The following is a 16,981-nucleotide window of genomic DNA, read 5'->3' as shown; positions in this document are numbered from 1 at the left end:
TCATTGTTAGAGGAGATACTAGGCAAACATATACCTAGGTGGTGATACTGAAAATGGCACCAACTATTCTGGAAGGCAATTTGAAACTTTATTTATAAAGTCATTGAACTGTGTATATCATTTGACCCAACTATACCACTAGCAGACCTATACCCCTCAAAAAAAGGAGGCAAAAAGACCATATGTCCTTTCCCAATCATGCTGCTTTCCTCCTCCACCTCTTCCCACTGCACTCTGTCCCTTGTTTCCTGGACTTTGTGGGTGAGCTTGCATAATCTTGCCTAAAACCAGGCCTCTCTCTCACTTCCCAATCACTTCTAAGCCTTTTCTTAGTATTGATACACCTTTTATACATTACCTTCCCCCATTATAATGGAATCTTCTTGAGAGCAAGGCTTGCCTCATCTGCTCCTTTTATTTGTACTTCAGCACTTAGCATAGAAAATAAAATACAAAAAAGCTCTTATGAAATGCTTTAAAATTCATGCATTCATTCATATTTGCAAAAACATATATACCAACTCTTGTTTGTGGTAGCCAAGCACCGAAAACTGAGGAAGTACCCATCAACTGGAGAATGGCTGAACCAATTATGTTTTATTAATGTAATGGAGGATTATGTTTCCATGACGAATGAAAAAAGGGATGATTTCAGACAAACTTGGAAAGAATTGATGCAGAGCTCAGAGAATATGCCTACCTATATGCAGGGCAACCAGATAGGTAGTATGTCGGCTTTGGAGTCAGGAAGACCTGGGTTCAAATCCGACTTTGGTTCTGATTAGCTGTGTGACCCCTGACAAGACATTTAACTTTGCCTTCATCTTCTCATCCCTAAAATTAGATGTGAGAAGGAAATGGTAAATCCCCTCCAGTATCTTTACCAAGAAAATTCAAAAGGGTCATGAAGAGTCAGACACAACTCTGTATAGCAAACAGACAGAGGTTTAGATACACACATATGCAATGTAGACATACACACAGACATATAACAGTCCTTAAGATGAGGTTTTTTTTTTTTGTTATTCTTTTTAGGTTTTTTTCAAGGCAAATGGGGTTAAGTTGCTTGCCCAAGGCCACACAGCTAGGTAATTATTAAGTGTCTGAGACCGGATTTGAACCCAGGTACTCCTGACTCTAGGGCCGGTGCTTTATCTATTGCACCACCTAGCTGCCCCAAGATGAGTTTTTTTAAAAAAGATTTTATTTATTTTGAGTTTTACGATCCCCCCCCATTCTTGCTTCCCTCCCCCAGCCCCCACAGAAGGCAGTCTGTTAGTCTTTACATTGTTTCCATGGTATACACCGATCTCAGTTGAATGTGATGAGAGAGAAATCATGTCCTTAAGGAAGAAAAATAAAGTAAAAGAGATAGTAAAATTACATAATAAGATAACTTTTTTTTTCTAATTTGAAGGTAATAGCTTAAGATGAGTTATTAATGGATTCATGCCATGAATCTCTGCTTGGGACTCTCCTCCTCAACATATTTATCCATGATTTGGATAAAGGTAAGGGTAGTGTGTTTATCAAATATGTGGCTAACACAAAGCTAGAAGGAATATGTTTTATTATAGATTTGAAATCTGATAAGACCTAGACAGACTAGAATGAAGGGTCCCATCTAATAGATGCAATTTAATAGTGAAATCCATGAAGTCTTAGCTACATTTGGGTTTGAAAAATCAACTGCCTGTTTAGAGAATGGTAGAAAGGTAGCTAGACAGTGGTTCCAACACAGAGTCAGTGAGAATCAATAGTGTGATATGAGGGTTTTAAAAAAAAAAAAGGGAAATATAATCTTAGGTAAATGAATAAAAGATTCGTGATTTCATAAATGTAAACCAGGGAATTTATGGTGTGGGAATGCAGATCACAACTGTCTATGAGTAAGGGCTTACTGAGCTGAGAGGTTCCTGAGGCAGGAAGTTGAATGACTTTCCCAGGGTCTGACAGCCAGCAGCTGCTGGAAGCTGGATTTGAAACCAGTTTCTTCCAAACTGCAAGCCTAGCAAGGTATCATCTCTGCTACCCTTGCCTCATCCTTTTAGGTTAGGTAGAGAGGATAATCCCATTCTGCTCTGACTGGTTCAGATAACATTTAGGCTACTGTGTTTGGTCTGGGGATGTTGAGAAAAGGAATGTGTGGCAGAGCGTGTAAAGGACTTAAAACCAAGGACTTGATTGAAATAACTGTGAATGTTTACCCTAGAGAAGAGAAAGCTTTGGGGGCACATGATATCTGTTTACAAGTAAGGGCTATCATGTGAAGAGAGATCAGACTTGTTTTTCTTAGCCCCCAAAGGGCAAAACTAAGAATGAGGGATGGAACCAGAAGGGAGGCAGATTTTGGTTCAGTATAAGGGGACCCTAGAGGTCAATCTTCTCATTTTACAAATCCTTTTCATTTATTTGCCCAGGGGTCACACAGCTGAGGGTGGGAATGAAACCCAGGGCTTTTTGATTCCAAATTAAGTCCCTTTTCTGCTGCCCACCTTGCCACTTAAAACAAATAATTAGCTCTGACTGGCAACGGGGCTGAATTTAGTCAGAGAACTTTGGGTTCAGATTTCTGGCTTTATCTATCACTTACTATGTGTATAACCTTGATTGAGTAACTGAACTTCGTTGTGCCTCATTTTCCTCATTTGTAAAATGGGAGATGAATGGCAGTTTCTCCCAGAGCTAAAGCTGTGAACTGATAACTAATAAAATGGATTGTTCTGGAAGGGAGTGAGTTCTCAAGGCCCAGAAGTCTCCAAGGGAAAATTAGATGATTATTGGTTGAGTTTGTTGTTAGATGGAATTTGTTCTACTGGTCATAGTTGGACTAGTGACCTCTGAGGCTCCTTCTGGCTCTGAGGTTTTATGATTCGATTATTATTTCATCAGACCAGAGGGCAAGAGACAACAAGGCATTCATTTTGGTTCAGAGCAAAGAAAGGTCAGGATCACAGGGCATGGCTGGGCCTTCTGAAACTGGGGTCCCTGGGCACTTGAGGGGTGGAGGTGGAGGAAGACAGGGTGATCCTCAAGCAAGAGGACAGAGAGAACTACTGCCAAAGCCATTTGAGTGAGCTGTATTATATCAGCAGATGAATGATCAGATTTAAAACAAAGTACAAGAAGTGACTTAGATGAGTGACTTAAAAGGCTCCAGACATTTATTGATGGATACTCGGGAGCTGGTAGCTACTGCAGCCCTGTTGTCCATTTACTGCTGGCCCTGAGAGATGGCTAAGTGGTTCAGTGGTCACTGGGCCTGAAGTCCAGAAGACTTGAATTTAAATCTGGCCCCAGGCATTTATTAGCTGTATGACCCTGGCCAAGTCACTTAGTCCTCTTTGCCTCAATTTCCTTTATTGTAAAATGGGGATAATTATAGTACTTATCTTCAGGGATGTTGTAAGATAAAAGGAGATAATATTTGTAAAGCACTTAGCACATTTATGCTTGTTTCTCCCTCCTTCTCACCCTTCCTCCCTCTTTTCTTCCTTCCTTCCTTCCTTCCTCCCTCTCTCTCTCCTCCCCATCATGGCCATACCATTAAGCCCAGGCAGCCTTGAGCTTCACTATCTTGTCCTGGCAGAGGTTATAGAATTAAAGCTGAATTGTCACCACATTCTTCTCAAAAGAGAGGTTTTTTTTCACCCCAAAAGAGGCAGGACAGGAAAAATAACAGTAGTGTCCTTGTCACTCCTCCTGGGATATTCTTTTTTTTTCCTCTTTAGTTTGAATGTGTTTTATTTTAGTCACCCCCATGACATGTTTTAAAAAATGATGTCTCAGCTCCAAATAAATCTAGGTAAAAAATAAATGAAGAAAGGTCAAGATGACATCAGTTCCTAGGACAATCTTGCAGCAAAGTATCTTAGGAAGAAGGAGTTAAGGAGAAACTTGTGACTTGGGGACTAATCTTATCTCTGGGAAGTGTCTTTTGTAGCTGAGATAAAAAGAACCTCCTCCATCCTCACCCCCCACCCCAGCATTATTTGGGTTATTAATTATTTGCTGTCCTCTCCATCATCTCTGTCCTTGGGCAAGTTTCTTCTGTACCCCATTGATGATTATTCATGTTTGTTCTTCATTCTTAGAAGAGCAGGACAAGCTCGTGAATAGGATTTGAGTGAGGCGGGGTGCTGTGCTAAATCACCAGTCTCACTTTCTCCTCTGGAGACATCTGGGTCCAGTGGTCAGGAGGACTGGAGATGGTTCTCGGTGTGAGACTTGCCCAAGGTCACCCAGCTGTAAGGGGCAAGTGTCTAAGGCTGGATTTGAACTCAGGTCCTTCTGACTCCAGGGCTAGTCTTCTGTCCAGTGTACCACCTAGCTACCCCTGTGATATATACTTATTCTCTGTGCTATCCATGTGGCCACCCAGCCTCTCCAAAATTTTAGGTTAAGAGGTGGCACAGTGGATAGAGCACTGGCCCTGGAGTCAGGAGGACCTGAGTTCAAATTTGACCTCAGACACTTAATAATTACCTAACTGTGTGACCTTGGGCAAGTCACTTAACTGTATTGCTTTGCAATCCCCCCCAAAAAAGACATGATAGTCCTATTGTCTTCTGGTCTGTTCAGATTATCTCTAGATGCTGTATTTAGTCTGGGGAGATTACTTCGATAATGTATTGGAGGAGGGTGGGGCGGCCTCCTTTCTACTAGGTAAAATTGGATTAGATGAGGTCAAAATTTCCTTCCAACTTAAAACTTAGCATCCCCCTTTGATGATACCCTATTGAAAGAGTGAACCTTCTCACAGAGGATCTGTCCTAGGATCTTTGACTCTGATTGCTGGGTGAGGGCCCGGCGAAGCCTCTGTGTGTGTAGAAATCAGAGTAAAGATAATACGAAGGTCAGTTTGAGGGGCATCTCTGAAGAGGGTGGGGGTTAGTTGTGGGGGTATGCGGATGGCTTCCCTGGTTGAGTTGACCCCCCAGCCTCTTGTGAACCTCTTCCTTGAAGAGGATGGGATGGCATGGGATGATGTCAGAAGCCAGGTGCAGAGCAGATGTCTGCTATGGCTTGCCAGGTTTCATTGAGTGAGGAGAAAAATCTCTGGTGCTGCCTTGGATCTAGACCTGATCCCTGGCTTTTCATAGGACTAGGAGGCATCTCCCAACCTTCTACTCCAACCCCCATCATTCCAGAAACATGACCCTGCTCTTGCTCATTGTTAGTAATATTCCCACGGATTTTCTTTTGACTCTATCTCTAGGTAATTAGAACAAATGACAATTAGGGCTAAAGGATTTCCCCTGAAGGAATTAGTTCTATCTCCAGGTGGACCTGGAGTCTCATATACAGGTTATGTGTATGACCAATTCTCCCACCCCCAAGATACCTCCCCCTCTGTCCACTGGTTCATGGAGTTTTCTGTTTGAATGAACAAATGACAGGGAATTATAGGATTTCTGGAAAAGGGAGCATAGCTGCTGACCACACCCAGATGAAATGAAACAGGCATTGTATTCTGGAGGGGCTTTACAGGAAGATAACTCACCATATGAAAATGGAAGTTTAGAAATTGGGAGGTTGACTGGATGTGAGAGTTTACTTAGGAAAATAATGGGTAGTTTTTATAGCAATCACTCCAGGGGATATTTAAATATTTAAATAGTCAGCCCCCCCCCCCCCCCATTTGAAATAGGATTGGCTTAAGGGACAGCTTACCCAGGTCCCACTTCAGTAATACTGTCTGGTTTCTAATGACCTCTATGATAGCTGACCCAGGGATTGGATGGGAAGCAGGAGGCATTGCCTCTCTGACCGGAGCCCTGTCTCCAGCTTCTTCATTATATTCTCTGTCTTTTTCTTCTCCCTTGGGGCAGCCGGGGGACCATAGTAGATAGAGTGCTGAACTTGGAGTCCTGAAGAACTGAGTTTGAATCCTGATTTGGACACTTCCTAATTATGTGATCTATTTATCAAGGAAACCAGTTCTATTGAAATTAAAAAAAATATTGAACAAAATAAAACAAGGTCATGGACCCAAGATTATAAACCTCTTAACAGAAGCATCTATAGAGGGAACTTCAAGTGAAGCTATAGGGGCTCTCAGGGAAAGGTGCTTTCCTAGAACCTTTTGAAGTCCCACTATTGTTGAGTAGTGTCGGAAATGGGGACATACTTGCCCTACTTTGTATCGGGTTGGAGCAGGTAGGAAGATTTCACCTTTTACCTGGGGAAGAAATCTGGGTTATCATGAAAAGATGTTGTCATACTTTGGAGACAAAGGACAGAGCTATTCTATGGACTTGCTCAGCAGGTAGGACTGGATTGATTATAAACTAAGATGACCTGTGACTGACTGATCTTGGTTTCCCAAGGGTACAACTCTCCTTTGCCTCTCAACCAAACCACTTCTCCATTGTGTTGCTCAAATGACCTCATTATATTGGATATCTTGAGGAGAGCAGAAATCTCCTCTCTTGTCTTCTTGACTAAGGGTAGAGGAGGTGAGCCTGGATTTTGGGTCAGAGGCAAACAACATCTGAATCTGTGTCACTTAGGAAGCACTTCTCTTTCCACTCCTGAATTCTAGTCCTCAAGTCCTGGTCCTGCCCTCACCAGGTATCTCTTTCTGGGGACCAGAGATTCTTGATTCTCTCTGTTGCTCTTGCCGTTCCCCTTCTGCAAGACTAATCTTCTCCATCTTCAAGGCCAAGCCTGGAGAAAGGGATCTCTTGACTAGTCACCATTGTCTTTGCCCAACCCTCTAGATCTCTCTCCATCCCACCTTCTCATTCCCAAGCCCTTTTGACTCTCTCAGCATCCCACAGAATTATCCATTCATTTCTTTCATATTTGCAGCTGTTCTTTATCCTTTGCCCTGGTGCCTCGTTCCCACTTTTGATCTATTGTTTGAGTTGGGACCAGACATCATTTCCCTTCTCTGTTTCTATCTTTTGACACTTGCTGCTAAGACAGATAAACACAGCTGTTGAAAGAAGAGGCCCCAGAGTCGATTTCAGTATCCCAGCTGGGGCGGCATAAGAGACGGATGCATAGTGTGGAACTGAGTTGGGGAGAAAGAGGATCCCTACTCTCCTGGCACCGGAAGGGAGTGAGACGGGGTCCTGGGGAGCTCTTTGGAATAGTGGCGGGTGACTGGAATAGGTCCCATATTCCATCTTTGGTCGGGGGCAGGATCTTAAGATAGTGGATTTGGCACTCAAGGGAACCAAAGAACCATTGAATCCAACTACCTCATTTTACAGATTAGGAAACTGATGCTGAGGTTAAGTCCTTCCCAGGGTCATACAGCTAGTGAATGTCTGAAGTGGGATTTGAACTCAGATCTCTCTGACTCTAGGTCCTAGCTTCTATCTGTTATATGGATGAGATGGATGTGGCCAGGTGACCTCTAGTCACTTTGTGAGGTCCAGATTTGATGGTTTGGGGTCCTTTGTCTAACATTGACTAGTGTCAAGTTCAAGGGTTTTCAACAAAGACTTCATCATTCATTGAGCAGATAGATGACTACCAACAAGAAGATGGGCCCCAAGAGCTGACCCAACATTCCAGAACACACCTGCCACGAGAAAGAACCAAGGGATACTCAGGATAAGAACCCCATCTGAATCTTTAGAGAACATCACCTAGGAATGAAGCCTTTCTAGATCCTTTCCAGGATATTCCAAGACAATCTACCCCCCAAATCTTCAAAGTCACTTGCCTCTTAGAATCACAGGATTTTAGAGTTGGAATTTGAAAACTGAAAAAAAAATTTAAAAAATAGTTGAAAAATTAGCCCTCTAGGCTAGACTCAATGATTGAACCCTTGTCTGGAAGCTTTGTATCAAGAGCAGGCCCAGCCCTGTTTTTCTCACTGCCCTGTGGAGGAGGCTCCCTGTGCTTTCCAGCTCTCTCTTATAGATTATCTTTCTTTAACAGAATGTAAGATCCTGAGTGTAGGGATCATCTTGTTTTCATCTCCATTGCTTAAGCACATTCCTATTCTGGAACATAGTAAATATTTATTTATCTTTCCTTTTTCTCTCTACCCACTGGTTGTTGTTACCTTGCATAATTCCTTTTCTGGGACTTTGTGGGGCTCTAGAGAAAGACTAAAAGTAAACTTCCTAAGTGTCACACTAAGCAATACTGATGACTTTCAATCAGGATGGGAAGTGGGGCAGAATTAGAGGCTTCTCTCTAGAGACGAAGCAGATCCCAATCCCCTTCAATGGGCACACTCATGCCTTTGAGCTACCAGGCAAGTGGGTACCTCTCACCTCCTTCTGCACTTAATTTCCATATCTACACGATGCTTCTCAGAGGGCGTTCACATCCATTATTGTCTATTAAGTCCTGACAGCAGCCCATATTATTATTTCCTCCATTTCATCAAACAGGCATTCTGGGAAGTGAATTGACTGAACCCAGACTAAGACTTAGATTTCTCCAGTCTAGTGTCCTGCCCATCCCACCACACTACCTGTAAAAGGAAGGGAGGAGTGAGTGGGGAAGTGAGTTAACATCTCTTAATGAGATTTTTAGGATTAAGAACTAGGAGTGACTTTAGGGATGGTGCTGTCCAACCCCTTTTAAAGAGGTGGAAATTGAGGTGTAGAAAGAAGGAGGTGACTGATATAGAGAATAAGGATCATAGATTTGATCTGAAAGGGACCTTAGCAGCCTTCTAGTCCAGTCCTCCATTTTATAGATGACTTTGAGACTTAGACAGGTTAATGACTTAGAATATCTAAAGACAGAAGACCATATAATCCAATTCTTTCATTTAGCAGATGAAGAAACTGAGACTCATAGAGATTAAATGACTTATTCTAGGTCACATAGAATGAGTTCAAAACATGCTGATGAATAAGTGGCAGAAGCACCATTCAAACTCATTCCAACAAATTTAACCCTCTTCATTGAATCATGATGGTTTGCAAGCTCTGAGAATTTATCTTTATACTGTTACATCTCATAAAGCCTCCCAAAAGGACAATTCCCTTTTGGAAACTTCCAGGGTTTGGACTGGGGACTGGAGGAAGGGGTGAGGGGAGGATGGAGGTGTGGGTGGAGAGAGGGTGATGCTGGCTCTGGGGAAAGGGCATATTATAGGGCAGGTCCTGACCATGGCCAGCAGCCACCCTCTATATACTCCTCCCTCCCCTTCCCCCCCCCATTATTTATTCTTGGAGCTTTTAGCTGCTACTTACTCAGCCACTAATGCGTCAGGATCAGGAACAGAGGGGGAGGGGGGGCCCTGGTGCCAGACTGAGCTTCTTTTAGACTCACTGTCCCAGCCAACAGAGGCCCCAGGGACAAACCTGGTCCATCGGAACTGGAGGGGAAGGGGTGGGGGAGGCGAAAGGTGTGTGAGATGGGAGGATGCTTAGTGGGAGGCAGGAGACATAGCCATGAATAGCTGGGCCTCTTCAGGAAGTGGGAGGGGCTGTGGAGGGGATGCGGTAAGAAAGTGAGTTCAAACCTTGAATGAAGAATTTTCTTGAAGGCTCTGGGCAAGTCCCTGGCCTTCCTGGGCCTGGCTTTCCTCATCTGGGTTATTGATAAGTAGGAAAAGATAGTGATATTGATCATGATCAATGTCTGTGGGGGTCCCATCCTATTGATCAGCATAGGACCACCCAACCCTCAGCTGCCTGGGACCCAGCCCCTCTCTCACAACCCCCAGGATTCTTTTTATACCATGCTGCCTGAAGGCTTCATAGATGATGAGAGTGAATGGGGTTCAATTTTTGAGTCACTGGAAGGCATCGAAATTGGGGCTCTGATCTCTCTTGAAGCTTCTGTCTTCTATTGTCCTACTGCTCTGTGGGGCATCTGGGTGTCACTATCTAGACTCTTTTAGAGTTCTAGGGGTCCATAATGGTAGGGATGATTTGGCTTAGACTTTCCCTAGCCCTTGTCTCTGTCTCTCTCTTACCCACCTTTCAGAAGAAAGAAGGGGGAAAAAGGAATAAAGAAAGAAGAAAGATGGAATAAAGAAAAAGGAAGGAAAGAAGGTAGGAAAGAAAGAAGGGAGGAGAGAGAAACAGAGACAGAGAGAGAGAGAGAGAGAGAGAGAGAGAGAGAGAGAGAGAGAGAGAGAGAGAGAGAGAAACAGTTCAGAGACTTGCCCATGTTCATATAAATAGGACCAGGGATTAAAATCCAAATCTCTTGGTTCCCCATCTAACAATCCTTCCACTTCACCATTCTAGCCTTAAAATTTTAATGACTATCACCTATAGGGCAAATTTCATACTCTTTAGCCTAGTAATCTATAATGCTTCCCCATTGCCTACTTTATCCAGTTTGATCTCAATCTACCTTTCTCCTCTTCTCTTCTCTATTAATATGAACCCCTCCATTCCTGCAGAGTCAGTCTTTTCTCTATTCTAGAAATGCAGCCCGCCTTCAGGGCTTTGCTTGTGCCTTTCCCTCTCCCCCACCTCCTACTGAAAGCCTTTCCAACCCTTTGGATTCTTGGGGAGGCAAAAGGGAAAATGGTCAGGAATTTGATTCTTTGCTCCTTTGACCTGGAGCATGAGTCCTAGAGACACAAGAGTCCTAGAATGCCAGATCTGGGGAGGGCCTCAGAACATAGGACAGAAATATGGAATGCCCTAGCTTTAGAGGGACCTCAGAAATCATCAAATAGGCCAGCTCCCTTATATTATTATTATTAATGATAATAGTTAACTTTTATATAGGGCTTTAAGGTTTAAAAGTATTTTACACATTTGAGCTCACTTGCCATTTATTATAAAGAATAGCAATTAAAGAAATTCTATTAATAATAATAATATGACATTTATATCGTACTTTAAGATTTAGATAATGCTTTCTATGCATGATCTCATTTGATAATTTGAGGTAGGTATTATGATTGTCCCATTTTTACAGTTAAGGGAAGGAAGAAAAAAGAGCTTGAGATAATAGAGAAGTCACTTGCCCAAAGTCACATAGTCCATCAATGACAGGGCCATGACTAAAATACAAATCCTGTGAGTCTAATTAAGCCCAAATCCTTTCATTCCCTCTAGACCATGGTAGACTGAGGTCCAATAGTGAGGATAGAAACCTTAATATTATTGGCCTATTTATTTTACTGAGTTTCTTGGGTGATTTTTTCTTCTGCGCTTTAAACAGTGAGGCAGAGGGGGTGGGAAGAGCAAGAATCTAAATTTAATAACTAATAAAACCCATCCCTGCCAGCACCACTAGAGAGGTGTCATCAGGACATAGTAAATGGTAATCATCAGCAGTGTAGCTGACACCCTATCTATCGTCCTCCATCCCCCCCTCTGCAGGCTCAGGGTTCCCTCCTTGTTGATGGTGAAGGCCAGGTGACAGATGTCTGGGGCTTTCCTCATAACCAAGGGGCTCCGAAGGACTCCTTTAGCTCTCTGGCATTTTTGCCCCTCCCTCAGAAAGATGAGGCCAGCTGGGTATGCTGGTCCCCTACTGCCCTCCTCTTTACTCAGATCACCCAGAGTGTTGATGGCAGCACCCCCCTCCTCATCCCCGAAATGAACAAAGCCTCTCATTCTTGCATTCATCCTGCCGCTGGATGCTTCTGTAGGGAACAATCGGGTCTTTTGAGTTCTGGTTGGCCGAGTGAACAGGGGCCCCGAACAGAGGATGAGCCTGGGCCCTTGTTCAACCCTCCCCTCCTCCCACCCAAAGCTGGTGTCATCTCCTCATCTCCAGCTTCCGTTGAACATGCCACCGCTGCCTTTCCTGGAGCAGTTCCCATCAATGGCTGCTCTTCTTCCAGGAAGCCTTCCTGGATTACCTCTGCCCCTTCTTTCCACATGGTTCAACACGGTTGAACCAGGATTCATTGGATCATAACTATTGAACCAGAAGGATCCATTGAGGCAATCCAACCATCTCTTTTTATAGAAACTGAGGCCCCAAACTGAACTAATTTGCCCAAGATAATTGAGGGAATAAATAACAAAAACAGGATTCAAACCCAAATCTTCTGACTTGAAATCCAGCCTTCATTCCATTGTGAAACCTGGTTTCTGGTTTTCTTTCAATGACTAGATAGTTCTGTGACCTTGAACAATTCACTTAATCTCTGTGGGTCTCCATTTCCTCATCAGTGGGGTTAATGATGCCTGCCCTGTCTACCTCACAGGAGTGTTGTGGGACCCAAAGAAGATAATGGATTTGAAAAGTAAGGCTATTTCAAGGCATTATTAATATTATTGCTCCTTTATCCCAAGTCTCCTGAGTGGGCTGGTCTGGACCACATTAATTGTTATCTGCCTGTGTTCTTAGAGCATTTCTAGACGTGGAGCCTGGCTTTGTCATAGTAGGCTCAGAGAGCTTGGAGCTCTGTTTTCTTCCCTCTGTCCCTGGTACCTAACCCAGGGCTTAATAACACATGCACCACAATATGGGGCGTTGGGAGCAGGGTTGGGCCAGGGACAGGCTAGACCCTGATGCTCAATCACCTCTTAAGAGGTGAGGAGCTTGAGGAGATGTTCCCGGGAAATGACCCAATATCTTCCAGACGTGAATTCAGCGTTTTCTCCTGTTGTGGTGGGGCCTACCCTTAGGACATTTTGTAAGGTCGAAAGGGGAGGCCTCACAGACATTCTGGATCTCATGCCCAGCTCCCAGGGGATGAGTGTGGGGGGAAACTTGGGTCTTAACTCAATGACTTAATGAAATTGGAGATGGCAGAGAGCTGAGTCCTTCCAGTGTAATTTTACCCTCCAAGAGGAAAGAAGGGAAGGAGAACTTTCACACTGAATTGCCCTAGGGCTTCCAATTTGTGAGAGGTCCTTGGGGGCAGCCTAGGACACCTAAGTGCTGGCAAAGACCCAGATGCTTCTTTTCCGAGGAGGAGGAGAAATTGGAAGATTTAACAATCTAGCCCCCAACTTCTACCTCATTGTTGGCTATTTACAGAATTTCAAACAAGGTCTGGTGTGTGTTGGGGGGCATGAAGCAACAGGTCAGTGACCCTGAATGTTTTTCTTTTCCTCATTGACCTTTAACTACTGACTCAGCTCCTTAGGGTATGTACCCTCTCACCCAATGAAGGGAGAAGGAGACTTACCCCAGAACACAGACTCTGTAGAAAGACTGTTAAACTCCTGTAACCTTGGGCAAATCACTCAAACTTCCCAGGGCCTCAGTTTCCCCAAATGCAAAATGAGGAGATTGGGCTAGAGAGGGTCTTAGAGGTCTCTTTCAGCTCTAGAGTTACTCTCCTACTCTCACAGCTATTTGACCTGTGCAAGGCAGCTGTTGGCAGCTGTTGGCAGTGGCTAGACTGATAGAGCTAGATTCAGGTAGACCTGAGTTCAAATCTGACCTCTGACAGTGTTATAGCTGTATGACCCCAGTGAGCCACTTAGATAATATTTATAGAGCGCTTTGTGAGTGGTAGTTACTATTATAGCTTTTATCTAAGACCCTCTCTAGCTCTGATTCCTAGGATTTTATGAGATGATCCATATCAAGGTCTAGAGGTCAATGTCTCTAGTGGGAGATGGAAAAAGGAAGTTGGGAGAAGTTCTAGGAATTAGGATGACCTGGAAAGGCCCTTAGTGGCCATCTCATCTAACCCCTTTGTAGCATGGATGAGGAAAGAAAATCAGAGTGAGGAGGAAGCAACTTGCTCAGACAGCAAGTTCGTAAATTTGTTTGTGAGAAGAATGGCGTTGTGACAATTTCCCCACCTTCTAGAGTATTATCCCATGGTGGATTTCTATCAAATGCAGACCGAATGCCAATGGATTCAAATTGGGCCAGCAGGGACTTGGGTTATAGCTCAGGAGTATCAAGGCTGTTGAAAACAAGGACTGAGGAAGAGTCTTGTCTGTCCCTGCTGGGATATAGCCAACTGGCCACTTCCATTTTGCCACTCTGTTAGCTTCAACCCCATCATGACTGATTTCACAGCCCCACTGAGTCACCGAGCCTGACATTTTGCCCAGCCAGTAGAGGTGTTGAGGCTGGTGACTGGGGAGGGTTACTGGGTTCTGGGAGGAGTTATTTCCCTAGATGTACCCTACTTATCTCCATTCCCTTACCAGTGGAGAATAAGTTATTCTATTACTATTAACTATGGGGATCAGGTTAGGATGACGGTTCCTAAGGATTTCTAGGAAATGGATCAGTGTGAACGTCTTCTGGGGCCTGGGTCTTTACCTAGGTCTGACTATACCCTTAGTAGAGCTGGTGACTCTGCCTACAAGGCTGTGTTTCCTGGCCCCTCAGGGGGTTGGCCTTTCTCTGAAAATTTCTCCCCACCTTCTGTGGAGTCCTGAGATGCCTTTCTTAGAGGAAAGAATAATCATTCCCTATGGAGAGCTCAGGTTTAGGATGAACATGACCTGGAGGATGGAAGGCTACCCTACCCCAAAACAAGTCATACTGAGGGAGAGGGGTCACTAATTGAATATATAATCTCTCCTGAGACAAGAGGTTTCTGGAGAAGGAGAAGGGATGGAGAGGAGGTCCTCTCTCAGAAAGTGGACCAGAAGCAGAGACAGGAGAGCATCACGGTCCCTTCTATTTGTACTTTGTCTGGAGGTAAAAACTCTCCTGCCCCCTTGCCCTAACACTAGCCAGATAGGAATAGAAAATAGAAATCTTATGTTTCTGAATCAACAATGCCTAAGTTCCCTCATGAGGATTATTGGAAAAGGGAAGAGGGGTCTGTTTGCTCTTTGTGACTGAATGAAGGCAATTAGATTGGCAGAATGTAACTGCAAATGCAGTATCCTTAGGACCCAGAATAAGAATTTCTATAATGGAATTTCCATCAAGTTTTAAGGTATCTTCATCCCTGCATGTAGATAATGTAGTTTTTTTTGGGGGGGTCTTTTAATAAATTGAGGGAACTTCTTGTGTGGATCTCTTGACTACCTTGGTCCAGGATTTGTAGTCAATGTGGTCAATGACCATATAACCTTGGGTGAGTAACTCTCTCCCTGAGCCTCAGTTGCTTCATCTGTAAAATAAAAAGGTTGGTCTTAATGACCTCTATCACCCCTTGCATCCCTTATTTAAATCTGGGATCTTGTCATCTTTTGTTCATAGAAAAGTATATTAGTCCCATTGCACAGATAAGAAAACAGGCTCATTGAGTTGGAATGATTTGCCCAAGGTCATGAGGCTGGTCAGTTTTAGCAGGACTCTGGCCTGTAAGCCAGATGCTGCCTGTTCAGTTCTCAGTCCAGACTACATTTGGAAGCAAAGATACATTTTCTCCCTCGAGGCAACAAATCTACTGTTTCCTCTTTGGTCAGAACCTTCCATCTGCCCAGTCAGCCCTTCTTTTAAAGGCACAGGCTGTGGCTCTGGTGCCCCTGGCCCTGCTTCAGAAACCTTGCAATAACAAATGTCTTCTAAGCCCTCATCAATCCACCCGGCAACCACTAAGGCTAAGGAGGACTCTGGTCCCCTCCCTAGCTCCTTTTCTTAGCTTCAGTCTTGTGTCAGACCTTGTGGGAGAGACAGGAGGAGGGGGAGTGGCCCAACCTCGCTCTGGGTTGGGGGGACATGATCAGGCCTTGGAACATGGTAAGAACAATTGGGGAGCAGTCTGGGATTTATGTAGACTCAGGAAAAAAAGTAGGAAAAAAATCAGTGAGGGCTCCTTAGGGGAAGTGGAACAGAAGAGGGAGAAAAACGGGACCCAGGTGGCTTCAGGACAATGCTGTCTCCTAGCACACCCTAGCTCTGAGGCTCTCCAAGATGTAAGCTTCCTACTTTTCTTTCGTATTTCATTCAAGCAAACTGGGTTTGGAACTGGAAAGATCAGAGACCATTTTGCTCAGTGCAGGAGGAGAAGGAACTGGGGTCATGCAGTTTGGGGAGGTGATCGAAGTGGAGGTCTAGAATCCTGGGAAGATGAAAGGGGACGTAGAGCCAGGGCTGGTGTGGCAACGTTGTCTGGACAGTGAAGGTAACCCTGAAAAACAGCTCCTCTTAGCTTCAGTTTGAGGGTGGTAGAGGCTTTGACTGCCTCCTAACAGAAGCTCTCTTGTTCTCTCACTTAACAGCATCCACAATCCCTCTCTGCTTACGGAGGGAAAGTCTGTCTTCTCCAGGCTTGAGGAAGTCATATCTTTTGTGATGCCTCCCTCCTTCTCCCCTCCCCAACTGCTCCCCCATAGTCCATATGTTGTGGGGGAGGGGGACAGGACTTGGGGGAGCATCTGTGGGCAGGCTGGCACCGGCTGCCATCTCTCTGCTTGGCATTCATGCTGTGGGTACCGTCTGGGCTGACGGGCCGTCTCCAGGGAGGCTTTGGATAGGGGGGAGAAGGCTGACAGGCCTTCTGGCTGACTGATGGGAGTCCCGGAGATGGGAATGGATGCTCTATGTATGGTCTCTGCATGTGTTCTAGACATTCCTGGCCTTGGCGCTGGCCCAGTGCTGAACACTGTGATTGGGAGCCACCTGAGGTCAGGCTGGGTGACTTTCCTTGTGCTGAATGGTGCCCAGTACCCAGAGGGCAGCCTTACTTTGGAGGATTCCCAGGACAGCTCTTAGAACTAACCTTCCTAAATAACACTGAAAATAGAACTGTTTGGGGTGGCTAGGTGGCTCAGTGGATAGAGCACTGGCCCTGGAGTCAGGAGGACCTGAGTTCAAATCCAGCCTCAGACACTTAATTACTTATGTGGCCTCAGGCAAGTCACTTAACCCCATTGCCTTGCAAAAACCTTAAAAAAAAAAGAAAAAAGAACTGTTTATTAGACTCATCCCTTTTTAAAACAAAACAACGACAACAAAAAGTATCTCCTGGTTGCTCTTTCAAGGAACTGATCTCATTTCCTTGTCCCTCAAATCCCCTTTCCCTCAGGAACTTATAACTCCCTATTCCCTACTTTCTAATCTATGGTTTGACCTTCAAGACCCCATTTTCCTTTTATGCTACCGTTCTCTAACACATTATCCTCCCCTGTCAGCCAAGATAGTTTCCTCTCTATTCTCTCTACATACTAGGTTCTTTTTTTACCACCATGCCTTTGTCTATGCTGTTCTCACC

The sequence above is a fragment of the Macrotis lagotis genome, chromosome 4, assembly GCF_037893015.1.
Source record: "Macrotis lagotis isolate mMagLag1 chromosome 4, bilby.v1.9.chrom.fasta, whole genome shotgun sequence".
Classification (NCBI taxonomy): Eukaryota; Metazoa; Chordata; class Mammalia; order Peramelemorphia; family Peramelidae; genus Macrotis; species Macrotis lagotis.
This window is presented reverse-complemented; position numbering follows the sequence as displayed.